The 20,420-nt window shown below is 61.6% G+C and overlaps 1 protein-coding gene across 2 annotated transcripts in view; it reads right to left on the bottom strand.

Annotated features, from left to right (window-relative positions):
* Nucleotides 1-18,252, bottom strand: part of ZNF469 (zinc finger protein 469) — a 46,305-nt gene extending 28,053 nt beyond the window's left edge. Inside the window, exon 1 of one of the 2 annotated variants that reach the window (XM_077891102.1) lies at nucleotides 18,134-18,252. The gene's annotated coding sequence lies outside the window, so the exon portion shown is untranslated. The remainder of the gene's footprint in view (nucleotides 1-18,133) is intronic. The other variant, XM_077891103.1, reaches the window with a different exon arrangement.
* Nucleotides 18,253-20,420: the final 2,168 nt, after the last annotated feature.

Raw genomic sequence — 20,420 nt, 5'->3', positions numbered from 1 at the left:
TGCCCTGGAGCCTAGCCTGCACCTCCTGCTGCTGAGGGGTGAGGGTGCCAGGGCCTGTGCTTGCTGCAGGAGACGGAGAGGAAGCAGAGGCCACATGCTTATCCACGCTCCCCGCCCCCCCATCATGTCCCCAGGATCCTTCCTCTTCCAGGGCTGCGGAGTGAACCCCACTCCATACACTAGAAAGCCACACTCTGCCCTCCCCCCACTGTTGTGTGAACCGGGTAAGGCAATGGACCCAGAGAGAGGGGTCCTGGCCCTTCTCAGGACTGGGGGCCACAGGCCAGTCAGTCCCCCACCAGGAGAGTGGGCCTGAAGGAGCAGAGAGCTGTGGTCAAAGTGCAGGCACCACCATTTCCTTGCTGTGTGACCTCAGGTAGCTGACTTAGCCTCTCTGAGCCTCATTTTCCCAGTTGTAAATGGGTCTGACGACTGCCCTTGCTCATGGGATCTGTTGGGTCACATCAGACAGTGTTTGTCAAGCATTTGGCTCGTGATATGCCTCAGTGAAAGTTATTATCACATTACTATTATTTTTATGATGATCCATCAATCACTGCCCTCAGGATGCATGGACTGACCTAGACGTAAGGTAGGAATTTAGATATTTAGAAAGTGATGTTATAAAATGTCTCTGGGACCCTATTTCCCCATGAGAAGAAGTATCACCCACGCCTGCCCAGCCCTGGGACTCTGGCCAGTAGGGTGGCGCTTGGGCTGAGCCAGTTCCCAGGGGCCAGGGTCTCACCAGGTCCTTGGCCTCCCGTCCCCTTAGCTGTCCAGCAGGTGGTGCCTAATACAAGGTTCCTGCCTCAGGGCTGCTCTGAGGAAGGCAGGAGCCAGGGCGTTGTGTGTGTGAGCCTGTGTGTGAGTCCGTGTGTACATGCAGGCTGTGTGTGTGAGCCTGTGTGTGGGAGTGTGTGTGCACATCCAGGCTGTGTGTGTATGTGTGCGAGCCTGTGTGCGAGTCCGTGGGTACAGCCAGACTGTGTGTGTGTGAGCCTGTGTGTGGGAGTGTGTGTGCATGCTCAGTGTGTGTGTGTGTGTGTGTGTGTATGTGTGTGAGCCTGTGTGTATTCGTGCCCAGTGTGTGGGGCCATGTGCATGTCCAGGCTCTGTGTGTGTGTGTGTGTGTGAACCTGTGTGTGTGCACGCCCAGGTTGTGTGTGCGTGTGCCTGTGTGCGTGTTCATTTGCACACACGCAGGCTGTGTACACACGTGGGGTTCCCCTGTTCTACTGCTAAGGTCCCAACGTGCAAAACAGTGGGCTCTGCGGCTTGGAGCCAGGGGCGTCTGCAGGGCCCAGGGCACCACTGCCTGAACTTTGGGGTTGCTGATGGGGCTGGGGTGGCTGGGAACTCTCTCCAAATGTGGAATTTTTGGTGCAAGTATGGAATCCAGCCGTGTGGGTCATGATGCCTCTGTCAACACCTCAATGTCCCCCTGCAAACAATGGGGAGCACGACAGTGAGCATCAGGGCGTCTCAGAGATGGCGCAGTCGGAGATCTACTCTGGCCTGGACACCTGGTGGACCCTCAGTGAGACGGTAGTCGACTCGGACATGGAATCATGCAAAACCAGCAACACTGGGCAGCAGCAGTGCCGGGGACGGGCAGTACCGGGGACGGGGCACACCTCTTCCCAGGCTCACATGGAGCAGAGGCCATACAGGCCTCCCTCTGGGCAGGGACCCCACGCACAGCTGTGTCACCCTGCTCCTGGCTCCCCAGGATTTCCCAGATGTGGCTGCCCCATAGACCAGGTGTGAGCACACGCTGTGGACACGAGGCCCCAGGTACCTCTGGGCCAGCCAAGCCTCTGTGGTCTCCACGCCACTCCCACCTGCCAGTCACGGCCGGCAACCAGCACCGGGCTCCCGGCTCGGTTGTAGTCCTGTAGGGGTCACAGGGACAGGAGTGCACCAGCCGCTGTCAGGGTGCACCGGCCCTGGGTGTCAGGGGGGGCTCACTGGGACATGTCACCACCTCCCACGCTCTATGCACACCTTGGTGGTCCTTTCCCCTCAAATAAAACATCTACGCTGATTTTTATGTAAGGAGGAGACTGTAGGACATAAAAGCAAAGCACCCTGGCACCCCGAAATGGCATTGACAGCCTGGCCCCCGAAGCCTCATGGAGGGAGGGAGAGTGGTGGGTGCCTGCAGACGCCCACCCTGTATCAATGCAGCAGCGCACACGGCGCAGGCGGAGTTGCTAACAGGCCGAGGGCAGGAGGGTCTGCAAGTTCTCACTCAAAGGTCAGTGTCTGGCTTTCTAGCACAGAGCAGGGGAGAGCGTGTCTTCCACAGACCCCGAGAGGCCGCTGGGCTGTGGTGGGCGGGAGGGATCCCCTCTGCTGGGGCCTCCGGGAGGGGCTGAGCTCAGGGTGGGGGCAGCCACTCCAGGGGTCATGGCGAGTCACCGCCCACCTGCCCCCGCGGCGGCCACCCTGAGCCCTGGGCCCACGCACGCTCCTGCCACACCGCCCCCCCGGACCCCGCCCTGGGCGCAGAGGGGCAGCCCCCGGCCCTGGCCCATCGCAGGCCCGGCCGGACGCGGCGGCTCTCGGCGGCGGCGGGGCGGCTCGCTCGGGCCCTGTGGAAAGTTGTCCCTGGCTCCTGCCACCTTCCATCTCTTCACATCTCAGCTGGTTTTAATTAGTTCCCTTCAAAGTCCCCCAAAGCAACGGAGCCACGTTAGCGCCCGCCAGCTGCCAAGACGCTCCAGTGTGTGTGTTTGGGGGGCGGGCGTCGGGGGCCGCAGAAGCCAGCTCGCGTTGCTGAGCCGCAGGGGCTTTGCCGCTTCTGGGCCAAGAGCACGGGGCGGAGGGCACTTCTGGCCGGGGTCCCGGGGCGGCCGGCGCTGCCTGGCAAGGACGCTGCGGCCCCACGGGGGCAGAGGGGGGCGCTGGCCTGGACGCCCGGGACTCCGACCTGGCCTGCATTTCCGGGGGGCCCCTGAACACACAGAACCCCCGGGACTCCCCGAAGCCCCTGCTCTGCTCCCACGTACGTGCAGCAAAGTCTTATTTCTACCAGCCGTGCCGGGCACCTCAGCCACAGACCCCGGCAGGCCCCCAGCGGCCGAGTGGAAACCAGGGAGGCAGGAGCTGGGGGTGGCCGTGGGGAGTGTGGTGGCCCGTTCCTGCCCCCCTCTGGGGCGCCGAGCTGCTCGGCCCCACCCACGTGTCCTGGTGGCATCGTGGCCCCAGCGGGGACGCCTTCTTTGGGTTTCCAACAGAGGCCTGGGGATTCGCGTGGACTTCTGTGATTTTAAAAACAGCTTGTGGCCAAAGCAGACACACATACTGGGTGGATCCGACCCGGCGCTGCCAGCTTGTAGTCCCCATCCTGCACAGGGCTGCACCCTAAGCTTCAGGGCTTGCATCTTCCTGCTTGGCCCCATTTCTACCCCTGGGCCACCCTTGCAGCTGCAGATGGTCTTCTGTGTGGATACCTGTTTCTTGCGGGCCCAGCACCCATCTTCCTGTTTCTGGCAATGGTACCTTGGCTTTGCTTTGGGGCGTACCCTCCTCTCCTCTCTATCCATGCACTTCCAGCAGGGTGACCCTCCTCTTCCCATTGGACTGGACTCTGATGCCACTATTGTTACATCTGGATCCAGCCATGCCTGAAGCATGTCTGTGTAGCCCAGTTCTGTGAGCCAAGTGGTCTCCTTTTTGCTTAATCTATTTTGAGTTGAGTTCTCTTCTCTTGTGGCTTGAAAAGTGTCCTGACCAATACAGCGTCATCCGTGGCCCCATAGGCCGCTCTGCTGGGCGTTGGTCTTATTGTCCATGGGCAGCTGGCTGTCCTGAGGGGCCTGGCCCACCCTGTGACTTGCCTTTTTACCTTTCTCCACACGTGGCCCCTTGTCCCAGTGGTGGGTGCCTCCTTCCTGCTGCCCCCCTGCCCCCATCTCTGCCACCCTGCCCCTCAGAGGGACAGGCCCTTTATGCACTGGCGCGTCCCCTGTACCTGCCGCACACACCTCGAAGCAACCACCCTGCACCAGAGGCATCCAAAGTTTTCTAAGGCTTCGGATCTTCCCATGAGACCTGACACCGACATCCACGCTCCAGGGACTGTCGCTTCCAGCAGCTCTGTTACGACCGGGTTTCCTGACCTTCCCCTCCCTCTCCTGCAAAGAGGACCCAAAGGAACAGGGGCTGAAAGGGGATATGGCCACAGGGAGGGCCTCAGATTCATTCTAGTTTAAATGAAAAAGGCCAACGACTCATTTGCACGGGTAACTCGTTAATATGCTCTTGGAAACACCCAACTGCTGACCACTGGTTTGTCCCTGGAGGGCCCACTGCTTTTCTGGAAGTCTTTACAGGCAAAACGATCTGGCATCTGGGAGTTGCTTTTAAAAATGCAGCAAGAATAAGGGCAGGGCTACCAAACCCAGTTGGAGCGGTTTGCACGGCTATCAACCCTCTGGTGTCAGAGAAAAACCCGGGGTGACTGCTAAGCCACATGGAGTGTCAGGAAGCAGGGACCAGTCTGGGCAGACCCCATGGGACCGGTGCACCCACTTGCGCCCCAGTCCCAGCCTGGGGACATGGGGTCCTGGGCTCTGCACTTCTCTCCTAGACCCCTGCATTCCACCCGCCCTCCTCCCCCTCCAAGGGTCTGGACCTTGTAAAAGTTGAAAGTGTCCTGATCTATACATATCTCCCACATATTTGACCTCTGGTATGTGTGGCTGGGTGTTGGCATTTACAGTTTTATCTTCCGAGGGTGAGCAGTTTTTTATGGGGTCGTTCTGTTCTGTGCAGGCTGGTCACATGGGAGAATCAGCAGACCCAGGAAAGCCTGACTAGCCGCGTGACCTGGGCTTCGTCCCCAGCCACCCTCCCCAGCTGGCTTCTCTACCATGGGATGAACTGGGTGAGGGAGACATATGGGGGTATATTCGGACAGAGAGGTCCCAGGAATAGGAGGGAAGGTACCCAGAGCATGCATGAGGCCTGGTCCCTTTCTGTACCCCCAGTTCCTGGCAGAGCCAGCCTTTGTGAGGCCACAGAGGAAGTGGGTAACCGTGGAGGCCTGGAGCACAGGCATTGGCCAGGGGAAACTGAGGCTCTTCTACCACAATGCACAATGCACAATGTCTGTCCACGTGGCCCTTCAAACTTGACATGTAGCAGCCTCTCCCCACTGCAGTGTCCCTAGATGGATTCCTTGTCATCCTCCCTCATCACACTGCTGAGATTTCATTATCCAGCAACATGTGCAGTGCCTGTTCATGACTCAGAGTCCTCCACACACCTGTTCACCTGGATTAACTGGCTTCCTGTGTTAGATTGGAAGCTCCTGGGGGACAGGGCCTAGTCAGACAGGTGCACAGTTGTGTCTCTGCCTGGCACACTGCCTGGAGAGCATAGTCATCCACTCATCCATCCACCCACCTATCCATCTATTTATCATCCATCCATCTATTCATCATCCATCCATCTACCCACCCATCTAACCATCCATCCACTCATCCATCCACCCACCTATCCGTCCATCCATCTATTCATCATCCATCTATCATCCATCATCAGGACTGGAATTCAGGTCTTGGGGTCTTGAGGGCTATACTTTAGCCATTGGCTCACTGTACGGCTGAAGAAGCAAAATCTTGGAGTAGGCAATTGCCTCACCATGTAACCTTCACCACCTGGAAAGAGGACCTGATGTGAGTGGAGTTGGGTGGCATGGGTGTCCACAGCACTATCACCAACAGCTTCTGTCCCATGGCTGGAAGAAGAGACAAGCTGTCCCCTGCCCTGGGCTCACTCCCAGTCAGCGTGGGGTCCTATGGGAGGAGAGACCTTATCTGGAGTCTGGATCCCCTCTCTGCTTGAGCCTCTGGAGGCCCCATGCAGGCCAGAGCTGAAGCTAGGGATTGGGGAGCCACACTTGACACACAACTTGGTCTGTCCTTCCCCTGGAGTAGATGCTCCTCCATCCCCTAGGAGACACTGGCCTGCTGTCTCTGGGCTCCTTCCTGTCCCCTGTCCTGTCCCTGGCTGCCTTCCCTGGGCCTGCTTACCATGCTGGGGCCCTGGAAGACTCTCCCGTTCTACCCCGAGAACAGAGCTTACTGAACCAGCAGAGTGACCGGCCTAGAACACTGAGAGGCCCGGCCCCCCAGCTCCCCTCAGTCTGAGGGGAGACCCTATGCTGTAGCCACCAACCGACCCACGGGCCAGCCCGAGGCCTGTCGCTGCTGCCATTCCCACAGAGCGGTTGATCTAGGGAGGCTGGTCCCTCCAAGGAGCCTGTAGGGACCTCCTATTCTTTTCTGGCCTGGCCCCCAGCCCTCAGCCCTGCCCAGCTGGAAATCCCCCTGTGAGCAGCAGAAGTCACCCTAAAGGTCTGAGCCTGCCAACAGCGGCCTCGGTTCCCCCACCTGGACAATAGCACTGCCATCCCTGATGGCTCATTTTGCAGCAGAGGCTTTGAGCTGCCAGGTCCAGGAGGGAGCTGGAATGCCGGCATGAGTTCACGCAGCAGATTTCGCTCAGCTGTTTCAGCAAAGTGGGGTCACAGGGACGTGGGGGTTCAAAGGTCACTCTGTGGGCTAGGGAAGCATCAGGACTGGATGCACCCAAGATGGCTCATGCTGCCGGTTGATGGCTGTGCCGGCAGGTGTGGATGACGAGCACTTTGCCCTGACCCTCCACTTGTACTGCCCTGGCTGATTCTCATGCTAATTCAAAAGGCTGTTGTGATGATGTAATCCCCTTCTCAGTGGGAAATTGAGGTGCAGAGACTTGCCTGCAGTCACACAGCCCAGGGGGTCAGGGTGTTTGTGTGTTTGTGTCACTCTTGGGCCAATGGGGCTTCTGGAGTGGGGCCCTTGCCTTCTGGGTTCCCTGTCCTGGGGTTCAGGAGCTCCTGCTGGCCCATGGGCTCAGCCTGGCCCTCTTCCTAGGAGGGGTGCCTGCGGAGATGGCTGCTTGGCCGAGGTGCTCTCAGAACACCCGCTAGCCTCTGCTCGAACCCTAGGGCCACATGCCAACTGGACGCAGCCCCAAGTGGCCAGGGCAAAGGCAGCAGCAGCACTGCCACCAGCCTGTGGAGTCACAAAAGGTGATGAACTGTCTGCCCTGGGTCTGGGGTTGTTTGTTACCCGGCAATCGGGAGCTGTGGTTCTCAAGGGCTCTCCACTGCATTCTCATCTGTAAACATGGGGCGGCTGGGCAGGAAACGAGACGGGGTGGGTCGGGCTATCAGCAGGGTATGTGCCGCCACACGGCTGCGGCTTTGGCGTCATCATCACCTGCTTTGTTCCCGGGTGTCATCACCCACGAACATGACTGCTTTGCAGTGGGGAAGGGTCCTGGGTCCCATGTGGCTGTCTGGTCACAGGCCCACCCTGGACGCTCTGGCTGAGCAAGAGGTCCAGATCCAAGTTCCTCTGCGAAAGTGCTGTCTCCATCCTGGGGCACCGTTCGCCCACCTGGCCCCCATGCCTTACTCGGCATCTGTGTCCTGAGCCCAGAGCCAGCGCGGATATGAGGGGCAGGAGGACCCGGACCCCCATCACCACGCCAGTCACTGTGAAGGGCCAGACGTCACAGAGGGTCCTTCTGATTGCACGGCGGGGGGAGCTGGGATCAGAGGCCCCACCTGGGTAAGCAGGGGGATGGCTTCTTCTGGCATTTTCGTTAGTTGCCTGTAGAAAGTGCTTTCTGAGGCTTTTGTTTTGTCTTCTCTGACCCGGCTTTGTCCAGCGTGCTGACGAGGCCTTGCGCTGCCAGGCTGACTGGTGTGGTACCCGCTTCCATGTGTGGCACTGACCTGCACCCGAGGGTCCTTGTCCCAGCATGGTAAGCAGGCCCAGGGAAGGCAGCCAGGGACAGGACAGGGGACAGGAAGGGGCCCAGAGACAGCAGGCCAGGAGAAGCCTGAGGTCATCCTGGACTAGTTTCCCAACTGAAACATTGGTTCAAACAACCAAAAGAAACTCTGCGGAGGAGCCTCTATCATCTCTCTCCTCCCAGCCACTGCTGCTCTGTCTCACATATACTTACGTAACAGCCATCTAGATGACTGGATTGATATTCACTTGGGCAAAGATCACTGACAAAGAAGATCCACAGTCCTGCCCTCCCAGTCCCTGAAAGCCCTGGATTTCCCAGCTCAATACCCCTCCTTCTTTACCGTAACTTCCCCCATAGCAGACCCACATGACAATGGGACAAAGAATGAAGGGGGGGGAAAGAAGGGTGAACCCATAAGACCCAGATCTGTCCCACGCCCTGCGTGGGCCATGCTGACCGGATGAGCAATGGGCATGGATCCACCAATGAGAGGTTTCTCTGGCACCTCTTGCTGGGGTGGGACAGAGGCTGGAGCCCTGGGGGCCTCTTTGCCACCCTGAGGAAGGTCTCCCGAGAGAGGCACTAACACAGAGGAAGGCAGAGCCACGAGATGCAGAGAGGCTGTCTCCTGAGGCACTGTCTGGGAACCTGGATCCAGCAGTGCCTGAAGCCCATCTATTATTCCAGGGCTTTATAGCCAGTAGATCCCTTGCATGCTGTGTGAACTGTGTCTCTCACTCGCAAGCCACCCCAAGCATAAGGACGTGTAAAACACAGCGGAAGGCCAAGCTACCAGTGGGGCAACGAGGAGAAGGCAGGAGCTGGGAGTGCTGCAGGGTGGTAGGCATTCCTGTGGGCAGCTGCCCCATGCAGACCTGACTCCATTCCCCTGAGAGCGCCCCAGGAGCAGCCTGTGCCTGCTGTGGCCTGACCAGCCAGGGGAGGGGTGGCGGAGCTCACCACGGAGAGCCCAGGGTCGTGACCTCAGAGACCGGTGCCTAGAGGGGGTGCGGGGCCGTCTGAACGCAGGTACTCTGGACCCATCAGGGCCACTTGGCAGGACTGATAAGAACAAGGTCCTGGCGCAGAAGACGCGGGGCCATGGGTGCAGACTTCAGCCGCCCCGGGCTGTGTCCCGACCAAACGCAGGTGAGGAGGGACTTTAGATTTGTACATCAGGGCTTAAACCCTCGCCGGGTGCTGCACATGCATCTCAGAGCCTCCAGGCTGCGGATCGCAGCATCGTCTCCACAGGCGGGTCCTATGGGTGCCATGCCAGTGACCTGGACACAGTCCCAGCACGGTGCCTGGCACCCAGGTGTGGCACATCGTAGGCCAAACAGGCCGTTTACACGGCCTGTGCACACATGTGCACACAGTCACGTAGTTGATAGCGAGTCCCACACACAGCAGCACATGTAACGTGTAGTGTGATACATGCATGGATACAACACTGCATTTACACACACGTCATGGACACTAACGCACACCTGCATGTGTAAATGCACCGACCTCCACTGTCCAGGCTGGCTATCCCTGATCATAGGAGAAATCCCCTTGCTACCATTTGCTGAGGCCCTGCCTATGGAGTGTGCCACCAGATAGAGGGGTGCCAGGGTCAGCTCATGCCTGGGGGCCCCCCAAGCCCGCTGGGGCTGCTCATGCTAAAGTATGGCTGTGAAGCCTAGGTGCAAGGGCTGCAGCACTGTCCCAGGGGTCAAGGTGTGGCACAATGGTTGTCCAGGGGAGCATCGAGGGAGTCCAGGACAGGTCGGGAGGTTTGGGCACCCTGGGATGGACCAGGTGCCTGTGGGGACCACGAGGACAGAGACTGCAGGGATGTGTTGGTGCTGACGATCCCTGCGCACCGAGTTTCTCGTTCAGTCACTCCCTGGACACGGCACATATCCTGGCCTCCAGGGTCAAGAAATGAGCGGGCCTGACCGGCCAGGGGGAACACACTCATGTGACCAGGGGTAGGTAGCACCGGGCAGACGCGGGGTGTCCTGGCCGCTGCCAGGCCACGATGCCCCCACGCCTGTGAATCTACCCTGCCCTCAACACCGAGTCCAAAAGGTTTGAAGCGTCTCCTGGATCATTCTCATGGGTGCAGACCATGTGTGGGGTTGAAAGTGCATGGTTATGTTGGTTAAGGAAACTGTTACCATGAAATTCACAGCTCCCCTCTCTTTTCCACATGTGGCCATGAGAAGTCTGAAATGACCCTGTGACCCGCATCCCATTTCTCTTGCTGGCACTGGTGTAGACGGTGGGCTGCCTCCACTTGGGGCCCCTGCCGCTCTTGCTGAGGGCACACGCTCAAGACACCATAGGCTGGGGAGACGGCATCCACTTCGCCTCCTGTTGGAACAATGCCATGGACCAGGCTCATTTCCAGGCTTCTTGTAGCCACACAGGCCCTCGTCTCCATCTTGGGAGGCAGGACAGGTGGGAACGTATTGTGATGGAGCCCCACACCTGCCCGCTGACCTGTGCCCCCAGCCCCTCCTTGTGACCGGGTCCCTGGGTTGCTGTGGGGCTCAGCTCAGAGCTGCCTGGTAGGGTCCAGCTGTGCCCTTTTATCCAACAGGCTCCGAGGGACACAGGAGACCAGGTGCCACTGCCCAACGGTGCGCAGGCCCCTCTGGGAGCTTGGAGACTTTAATTACTCCCCTAGGCACCAGCCCGGCATAAATACAGCCTAGACATCCAAGAAAAGCACGCTGCCGGTTCGGGGAGCCTTTCCCAGCGCTAAATGCAGCCTCGGCGCTGGGCAGGTCGGCGAGCGCACTCAGATAACAATCGGATTCCGCAGGCCCTGAGCTGACCCTGGACCGGGCACGCTCCCACTCACCAGGAGTGACCGCCGTGGCCAGGCGCAGAGGGCCGCCGGCTGTCTCTCTTCCGCTGGGAGGGCGCTCCAGGGCGGGGAGCAGGAATGCATGTGGGCTGCTCTGAGTTTAGCATGTATTTATAAATGGGGCACAGCTGCCAGCCGAGTGGTACCCTCGAGGTCAGCTTCCTGCCAGGTCCTGTGGCCAGATGTTTACTGAGATTGCAGAGAGCCTGTTCCACCCACGAGGGCCCAAATCCATTCCGCATCTATGCTCCGAGGCTGCTCCATGCCTGCGCCTGGCCAGGCTCCAAGAGCTCAAAGAGGGCGGGCCCTCCAGGAACCGGGCACGCAGGACCTACACACACACGGCGGATTTTAAAAGGCACCAGGAGGGAAGGGACCGTGGTGCCTTGGGAGGGAAGCCTTTCCAGAGGAGAGGCAGCACAGTGCTGGAGGTGGGTTCTGCAGGATGGTTAGGAGTTTTCTAGATAGCATGAGGAGCACGTGCAGTGGGAGGTGAACAAGGGGAGCAATGCTCCTGGGGACAGGTGCCGTCCCGTGTGCATGCGGGCATGCTCACACATGCTCACACACCGCCTTGCCCTGATGGCCACATGCTGCGGGATGGATGGTGGGACAGGAGGAGGCTTTGGTCGCTGGCTTTCTTGGTCCTGGTCAGCCCTGCACAGTGCTGGCCCTTTAGATGGATTCTTGCTGGCGGGGATGGGGGCTGGAGGACCTGCCCATTGCCAGGCCTGCTCCTAGGCTGTGGTCAGTCCCTTCCCGTCTCTGTACTTGTTTCCTCCCCTGTAACGTGGCTACAGCCGCCTACCTTCCCGGGTGAGGGAGACAGACAGCGCTCACTCTGCCACCTGCCCAAGTGCCCAGCTTCCCACTGGTGTGCAGACCAGCTCTGGATGACCGAGTGGGGGAGTGGCGACTATCCCGGGGTTGGACAGGCCACACCTGTGCCACCTCCCGGCCTCCCCTCATCCTGCTTTCCTTTTTCTGGGGTCAGAACACTCAGCTCCTCCCTACTGCATCTCATCCTAGGCTCCCCCGGTCCCGCTAGACACCCTCCCCACCCAGCCAGACCACGAGCTCCTGCTGTGGTAGAGGTATGTGGCCAGGTCCCACAGGGGCTTCTGCAGGTGACTGCCCGGCTCTGTGGCTGTCGTGGGGAGGACACTGTCCTCTCCAACTCTGAGCAGAGTTTATGTATGTCTAACGAACAATCAGCCTGCCCTGGGGGGGGGCCGCTGAGTCCCCAGCACCTGTCTCTGTGATGTGGTTGTGTACATGTGAGACCCCTATCAGCAAGAGCCAAGCTGGGACTACCCAGGGCAGGGGCCCCCATGCCCACAGCCCGCAGGAGTTGGGGAAGGTGTGTGTGCTCTTGCCCTGTGTCAGGTTTGGAGGTCTGGCCCGGGCCTCCAAGCTGGGTGCGCTTCGGGAAGTGACTTCACCTCTCTGGGGTAGGAGCTGTGGATATGCCATTCCGATCGTGCATTCTGGAGCTGTGGAACTAGCCATGGGACAGGATCAGGGCCCCTTGGGCCCACTCTGGGGCAGGCCGGAGCCACTAACCACCTGACCTCAGGGAGTGATGTTCAAGCGTCCTGGGATCAGTGTCCCAGACCCATGCAGTTCTGCCTTTTGTGCACTGTGCTGTCATCCTGGGAACGGGCCAGAGGTCCCTGTGGGGGGTGCTGGGAGAACAAGCCATCGACATTTCTGGTGGTGGAGTAGGGTCCTTCCCTGAGGGTCTAGGCCCTTGGATCGAGGGGCATCGTGAGGACAGTGGGGTTGTGGGTGCTAAGTGCCCAGGAGAAGCCTCAGGACAGGGCAGGGGCCAGAGGGCAGAGCCTCCCGCAGGAAGGTCCCTGAGGCTGTGACTGCCACTTTCTCTGCCTTGACTTCCCCGTCTGTGTGCCCACGGCTCTGGCGCTCCGGCAGAGGTTGAATCCAGGGCCCCACTGCCCTGACATGTGACCCTGAGCCAGTGCCTTTGCCTCTCTGTCCCGACTTCCATGTGCACAGAAGGGGGGAGGAGAGGCCCTCACAGCCTCACAGGCTGGTGCGGGCGGGAAGTGGAGCCCAACGACCCACGCCCAGACTCCGTCCTAGAGAAACAAACACGTGTCCCACCAGGATGTCCTCACAGATCTCACAGCAACTCTCATCACAACTGCCAGAAGTCTGACAGCAGATGATGGATGCGCAAAGTGTAGCCCACCCACCCCGTGGAATATTACTCGGCTGTAAAGAGGAACAAGGCCCCAGGGCAGCCTACGACGACGTGGACACCCCGTGACAGCGCTGTGATGAGCGAAGTAAGGCGGCCACAAAAAGAAAAATACTGTGTGATTTCATTCATGTGAAATGTCCTGAATAGGCAAATCCACAGAGGCAGGAGGGAGATTCGTGGTTTCCAGGGCTGGGGGAGCTTGTGGGGGGGGTGACCGCCAGAGGGTGCAGGGTTTCTTTTTGGGGGGATGAACGTGTTCCAGGAGGAGACGGCGGGGGTGCTTGCATGAACTCGCGCACATGGTCCAAACCACCAGTTTATGCTCTGTGAGCTACGTTCACACCCGAGAAGGCCCTGCCCAGTGGGGCTAGTCTAGAACCCGGGATGCCCGTCAGCAGTTGGTACCATGGCCCCTGCCAAGGGGGCACTTCCTCCAGTACCGGGACCCAGTCCTGGCTCCTGCACTCCATCCAGCCCGGGTCATGGCATCTCTGCACTGACCACCCCTGCTCCTGCCAGGATCCCAGGGAAGCCCTGCTCCACAGTGTCCCCAGAGGGCAGCGCCCAGCCAGCCGCACGCAGGGCCGGGAGGGGCAGGCCCTGTTTACACACGGCCACCCTGGCCCGGCAGCCCCAAAGGAATGTGGGAAAGGCAACGGTCACATCTGCAGGCGGCATCTGTGCCCAGGCCGCCAGAAAGCCTCAATGGCCGCTCATGAATGTGGATTTTGTTTGGCCTGTTTGGCTGGGACACAGGCCCTGTGAGCAGCCCTGAGTCGGGACAGAGGCTGTGAGCAGGCGGCCAGGGATGGAATGTCCCCGTCCTGCCCTGGCTCCAGCCCGCCGGTCAGGAGGGGGCAAGGAACGAGGAGGGGGCTGCTGGCGTGGGCGCCCACCTGTCCACGCACTCGCACGCATGCACGCATGCGGCCTCCAGCCCTTGCTGGCTGTGGTCTTCGGGGTCCGGGTGTGCCTGGAAGACAGGGGCCTTGCAGCCAGAGAGTGGGACCTAACCGAGGGCTCTGGGGGCCCCCCAAGCCCACATTGCTTGTCCCTGAGGCCCTTGTCCACCCTCACCAGGAGTGACAGCCACCCTGGGGGATGGGAGGACAGCTCTGCTGCCAGCCCTTGGGGGCAGGCGGGGGTGCGAGGGGGCCTTACATGGAGCGCTGGGTGTGGGGAGAATGGGTGGGCAGGGGGCCAGGGCCCAGCACCCCAGGAAGGGCAGGGGGACCCCAGAGCCCCTGCACAAGTCCTGCCTTCCCACCTCCACCTTCAGACTCCACCCACAGGCATGCCAGGAACTCATATTTGGGGCTCTCCTTCCGAAAGCCAGCTCTGTTTAAACCAGGATATAATTCTCAGAGACCACCTCAAACCCGACAGGAGCTGGAGGAGTACTGAGCAGAAAACCTATAGTTTGACGCTGGGGTCACAGCCCCCAAACTCCTGCCAGTGTAGCTGCTGAGCTCACTTTCTGGTGGTTGGGAAGCGGGACCAGAAACCGCAGGGCAGCGCGGGGGGCGGAGCCGCAGGCTTTGATGAACATCCGCGGGCAGGAGCTGGCTGAGCTCACGGCGGCCCCCAGCATCCCTGGGTGCGTCCCTGCCAGGCCTGCCAGCCTGCTTCCTACCCTCCCCAGACTGGCCTGATGCGCCTGGGCCCAGGGACCGTGTCCACCCAGAATGACACCGAGGGTCCCAGAGGCCTGAGAGCACCTGATGAGGGGGAAGGAATCCCAGGTCACAGAGGACTGATGTCTCCAGGTCTGGCCTCTAGAGGGGCAGTTTCCAGTGTGCACACATGAGGGGGTGTGACGTCCTCAGGAGCAGAACCGTGGTCCCGGCTCATAGCACATTTGTCTAACGTGGGGCCACCGGTCGGGTCTGGGGCCTCTGGGAGGCTCCTAGGATGGATACAGCCCCTTGGTGTGCTGAGGCCTGCTGAGCAGGGCACGGGCTGGGTGCCTTTGTGCAGCAAACAGCCTGCTCAACGTACAGGCCCAGGGAAATGGTGGCTCCCTAGTGGACCTCACTGTGGGACCAAAGTACAAGATCAGTCCCTGAGGACAGTGTCTTCCGCCCCAGGCACGGCTGCCAGGGCAAATGGTGAGGTGACGCTAGCAAGGGAGAGGCCGAGGGCAGGGCCCCAGGTGCCAGCCAGGCTGTCCATCTCAGTGCTCACCCCTCTCCATCCCGAATCCTCCCCCAGGCTGAGGCTAGTCTCCAGAACCTATGCTATCAGGGAAGGGGTGACAGTCCCCCAGCTGTGTGCGCTGAGGGCCACTACGTCTGGCTTGGTGGGGACGGGGCTCTAACGGTGTTGTGTGGCTGAGAGGTAGGGATGTCCATGCACAAGGGAAAGGTGGGGTGCTAGAAGGGCTGAGGGTTGAGCAGATAGGGCAGTTCTGATGGGGCAGAGGACCACCTGCTATGGCAAGAAGGTGGCCAGCTGCTGGAGGTGGGGGACAGGATGCTGGGTGTCCAGGGCAGGAGGTGGGCAGGGGAAGCAGCACCCTAAGTATGGACCCCATGGCTGTCACTGGAGGAGAGCAGAGTGGGATGGTGGTCAGCCTAGAAAGCAGGGGGTGGAATGGTGGGCTGGTCATACCCTGCCCAGGTTCGATCCTCCTGCACATCTAGAATGAACCCAGGTGGAGGCGGGCCATGGAGAAGTCAAGAAGGCAGCCTTCGGCAGGCCCTGGGCTTCACCACCATGCCCTATGAGGCCTTCCCTGCTGGAGTAGTGCTGCCAGCACCGTGTACCCTTCCTGGCCCTTTGCACCTGCAGAGCCCTTTCCGAAGGCCCCATGGGGTGTCCCCAGCTGCATGTGTAGGAACCATAGGAGCCAGCGTCTGCCGTGCTTATAACTGCAGTAGGTAGGCCCTTGCTATATGGGTGCCCTATACCTCAGCCCACCCCTGGTACTTGTGAGGTCCCCCATTCTCCCAATGGAGAAATCAAGCTCGGAGATGTGGGTGACTTGCCCACACAACCCCTGGGCAGCTGCTTCTGGAGCCTGCACCCCTAAGCATGACATCACCTGCCCCAAAGTCTGAGCCCCTCATTTTGGATCAGGAAGCAGACGGGTAACTGAATCTGAGCAACAGTCAAGTCCCGGAGGACGGTGGGGGTGGGGCTTGGCTGGGAAGTCTCTGGGCTCTGGAGGAATTCGCAGCGTGAACTGATGTCAAGCAGCACATGCATCCTTGGCACCATCATGGGTGGAGAGGTTCCAGAGGCAAGGAGGTGGGAGCAGGTCCTGCTTCCAGGCCACCCTGGTGTTCTCCACAAATGTGCAGCCAGGGAAGAGACCCACTGACTTTCTCCTGGGAAGGGAGGCAGGATGGTGCCTGACATGGAATGTCAAGTCAGAAAAGGCGCAGGGCCTGACACGATGAGGCCTAAAGGGGACATAATCTCTCTATTAACATTCTCCAAAGGCAACCGAGTGTAAGAGTTAACGTGACGTGCTGTGTGCTGCTCAGGATGACAGGACCAGTCAACAGAAACCACAGGTAGGAGGCTTCCCCCTCAACCTGCAACAGAACCTTCCGGGAACCTTTGGCATACTGCAGGGGTGAGACCGTGGGGTGGGCTGCTGTGATAGGAAGTGAGGTCCCCATTGCTGGGGGTATTCAAGCAGCATCAGTAACCTGGAGACCTCGCTCTGGTGAGGGAGTTGAAGAACCTCCAAGCTCTCTTTGACCCTGAAGTCCTGGCTCTTGCTGGCTTCCACACGGCCCCCTGCAACAGTGGCCTGGAGCCCAGGCAAGGGGGCTGCACACCCTCACCCACGCTTCCTGGGGCCAATGTGCCACAGGGGGGCTGTGGGCTCCCCTAAGGGGTCCAGCCTCCCCTCTTCCCACTCCCAGGTGAGGCTCTCGGCACGCTCTGCCGGTGGTTCTGGAACCTGCCAGGCTGGGCACATGGCACCCGAGGGCATGCCCTCTTGTGGGGACACCTCAGAGGTGGCCCTTCCTAACAGGGTGACTGCCTGGCTTCCCAGCAGCCCACCGCCCCGGGGTGACACTATCCTGCCATTCTACCCATTTATCTTGCTTGCTATCAGAAGACAGGGGGCTTGGCTGGGCTGTGGGCTCCTAGGGCAGTGAGAGGCACGGGGAGGGCTGCATACACGTTTCTTGGGCACCTCCATACACCGACAGGCGGTCTTGGGCAGAGGTCTCTGTGTCAGGGTGGGGAGAGGCCAGCGGGCCCTGCTGCCCCCTGGCTGTGCAGCGCTGGCCCAGTCCCCTAACCTCTCTGAGCCTCAGTGTCTTCACTAGACGGGCTGGCACCTATTCTTGGAGTGAGGCTCCCACACAGTTACACGTGGCACAGTCCCTACGCGGGCCGAGGGCTGCTAAGGCCGGCCTGGAAGGGGTTAACGGCCTCAGCCGCCGCCAGGGCGCAGGACCCAGTCCAACCGAAGCCCAGTCTGTCCCTCGGACCCGCCGCCTCCTTGGCCCGGGGCGCGGGGGCAGGGGCTGGGTGACCGCGGGAAGTCCCCTCGAGCCGGGCCGGCCTTCCCTTCCGGCCGCCGCCGCGCGGCGCCGCGTCCCCACGGGTCCCTCCGGCCCCACTCCCTAGGCGCGCCCAGCCGGCCAGGGGCGCGGGCGGGGGTGGGCGCCGCGTGGCCTCCCCCCGGGCGCGCCGCGCGGAGCCCCCCACCTCCCGAGAGACCCGCCCCGGCCCGCGCGCTGCCCCCGCGGCCGCCCCGCCATCCCTCGCCCGGGGGAGCGCCCGGGGAGGCGCGCCCGGGGGGCAGCCCGGAGGAGGCGGCCGGCGGCCTCGGGGCCCAGAGGCTCCGCCGCAATGAATGAGCCGGGCCGCGGCCGCGCGCCCCCGCCCCCGCCCCGGCCCCGCTGCCCGCTGCCCGCTGCCCCGAGGCCCGGCGTCCCGGAGGCCCCGCGGGCACGCAGCTGCGAGACCTCGGGCTGCACTTTGCAGAGCGCCCCGCGGAGCCTCCCGGGGCTCCGCCAGCCGCGCCGCGCAGGGCGGAGGCCGGTCTCGAGGCGCCGCGGCCCCCGCCGAGCCCCCGGCGCGCCCTGGCGCTGGCGGCCGGCGCGTCCCGGGGCGGGCGCGCGGGGTCGGGGGCGGGGGGGCGTCCGGCCCCGCCGGGGGGCGCCGCCGAGGGCGCCCGGGACGTGGCGGGGCGCGGGCAGCCAGGTGCCCCGCCGCTCGAGCCCCGTCCCCGCGCAGCGCCCGGCCGCGGCCACACTCACCTCCCGCTCCGAGGGCCCCGCTCCGGTCGCCGCGCTGGCGGACGCGATGGAGCTCCCGGCACGGCCGCGGCGGCCCCGGCGCTCTGGGCGCGGAGGGCAGTCCTCATCCCGACCGCAGGCCGCCCGGGCCGCGCAGACGGGCCGCCCGCCCGCCGGGCACCGAGCCGCCCCGCCGCCGCTGCGCCGCGCTCTGCCCCTGCGGGCGGGGTGGGGAGAGGGGGGAGCAGCCTCCACCCGCTTCCCAGGTCGGGCCGCGCGCGGGGCCAATCCTCGCGAACAGGCTCCCGGCGGTGGGGTGCTCCGAGGCCCTCCGCCCAGCCCGGCCCGCGCGCCCGGCCCCAGGCACTGCGGCTTCGGTTACCAGCGTCAGCCCCCGGCCCCCGGCGGTTTTCAGCCCTGCTCTTCCTAGGTGTTTGTTTCCCGGGACGTGCTCTAGCGGAGAGGTCCCTGGCGGGGAAGGCGCGGAGCCGCCAAATTAGCGCTCATGCCCCCTTGGCAGCCCACTCCGGGCTGGCAGCGCTGTGCTCCGGGCGCCGACGCGCGCAGGCTGGATTCAGCAGGGGTTTCAGATCTGGGGGCCTAAGTGTATCCGTGTGTATCCCTGTGGTTTCCCATAGCTCCTCCATCCCCACCCCCTCCCGGCCTCCCTCCCCAGCCCTTCTGAGGTACCAGCGTCTGAAGCATCCCCGTCCCCCCCACCCTTCAGTAGGGAGGATGGGGGTGGGGGTCATGCCACAACCGCCACCGGGCACCTGCTGGGAGAACTTCTGAGGTCCTGCAGTTTAGCACCTGGAAGGCACTCCAGGAGGAGATGCCCACGCCTCAAAGGTGGGAGCTGATGTTCCTTAAATCTTTAGCACTTTTGCTCAGGGTGCCCCGGCCCAGCCTCAGGCCTGCCACAGAGTGGCCTGCTGCATTCTGGAACACAGACAGTGGGGAGTGGGAGCCACGCGGGCCCTAGAGCGGGTCGGCCCATAAATGTCACGTGTGGCATGGCTTTCTTCACAGATGAGGACATCAAGCTTCAGACAAGTCAAGGGACCTTCCCAAGGCCACACAGCTCAGGGCATGGGACACTGGCTGGCCCCTGGTGTGCCAGCGTGGGCCCCCTTCCAGTCAGGGAGGCACCCATTGAGGACAACCATCTTCCCTCCTCGACTTCAGAAAACCCGGCGGAGTGGATGCACCAGGTGTGGGGGGTGACGGGGCGGGGGTGGTGGTTTCTTCACTCTGTGGAATGGCATCCCTGCAGGATCTGTCCTGTGAACAGTGTCCCCCTGAGAGCCTGCTAGGGAGCTTTAACTTACTCAAGTTCAAATTTCACACCCCCCCCCAGCACCTTTATCATGTAAAGCAAGGTATAGGTGACACACGGGGCCTTTGGCCCGAGTCCTGCATGCTGCTTGGAGAGGAGCCAATGGCCTGGCCCCCGGCCCCCCCAGGGCAATGTGCTGGGGCTCTGAGCCCTCCACATGCGATTTATGATAAGCTAAAACACACTGCATATCAAGGTCTATTTTCCTGTGGCTCTTCGCTCCAGTGGAGGAAGGACATCTCTGCCTGTGGACTGGACAAGTTGAACTGAACCAGGGGTAAGGGACTCAGAGGCCCCCGCTGTCCAGTCCTGCTGGGCACTCAGAAAGCCCAAGCCTCAGCTCACATTTCCGGGGCATCATTCTGGGCCTCTGGGTCCTGGGATCTCCTTCTCCATGAAAATCGGCACAGGAAGGGCTAAGAACCCCCCGCCTCCAGTTAATCGGTATTTCAATCAAGTTGGTTTCCTAATGTTTCTGGCGTGGGGGTCCCCTGTCTCGGACGAAGTTTCCAGATGGTATTTGCTTCCCGAGCCTTCCCACTGGGCCTCTTCTTGTTTCTAAGAAAGTCCATGGTTTCAGAACTTGTGTGTGTGTGTGTGTGCGCGTGCGTGCGTGGGCAGCCCATGGTGCACCTGAGCGCCCCTCGGGTGTGAGGGTCGGCAAATGCCGCGCTTACTGCCACACCCATGCAGCATTCTGAAGAGCGGCCAGGCTCTCCCCCTTGGGCCAGGTGCTGAGCTGAGCCATGGCCCTGACGGCCCCAGGAGGTGGGCTTCTACACTTCCCACTGCACAGGGAGGGTTCGAACGTGCCTCTTCTGCCCCAGAACGTGCCTTCTGGCCTTAGCCCTCCAGCCAGCGACCAGGCCAGCCCCTGAACTCCTGCTCCAAACCTCCAGGCCCACCTGCTTCACATAACCCAGCAATTTTCACCTGGGGGTGATGATGCCCCCCATGGGGACATTTGGCAAT

The sequence above is a fragment of the Canis aureus genome, chromosome 3 (genome assembly GCF_053574225.1).
Source record: "Canis aureus isolate CA01 chromosome 3, VMU_Caureus_v.1.0, whole genome shotgun sequence".
Lineage (NCBI taxonomy): Eukaryota > Metazoa > Chordata > Mammalia > Carnivora > Canidae > Canis > Canis aureus.
This window is presented reverse-complemented; position numbering and strand designations above follow the sequence as displayed.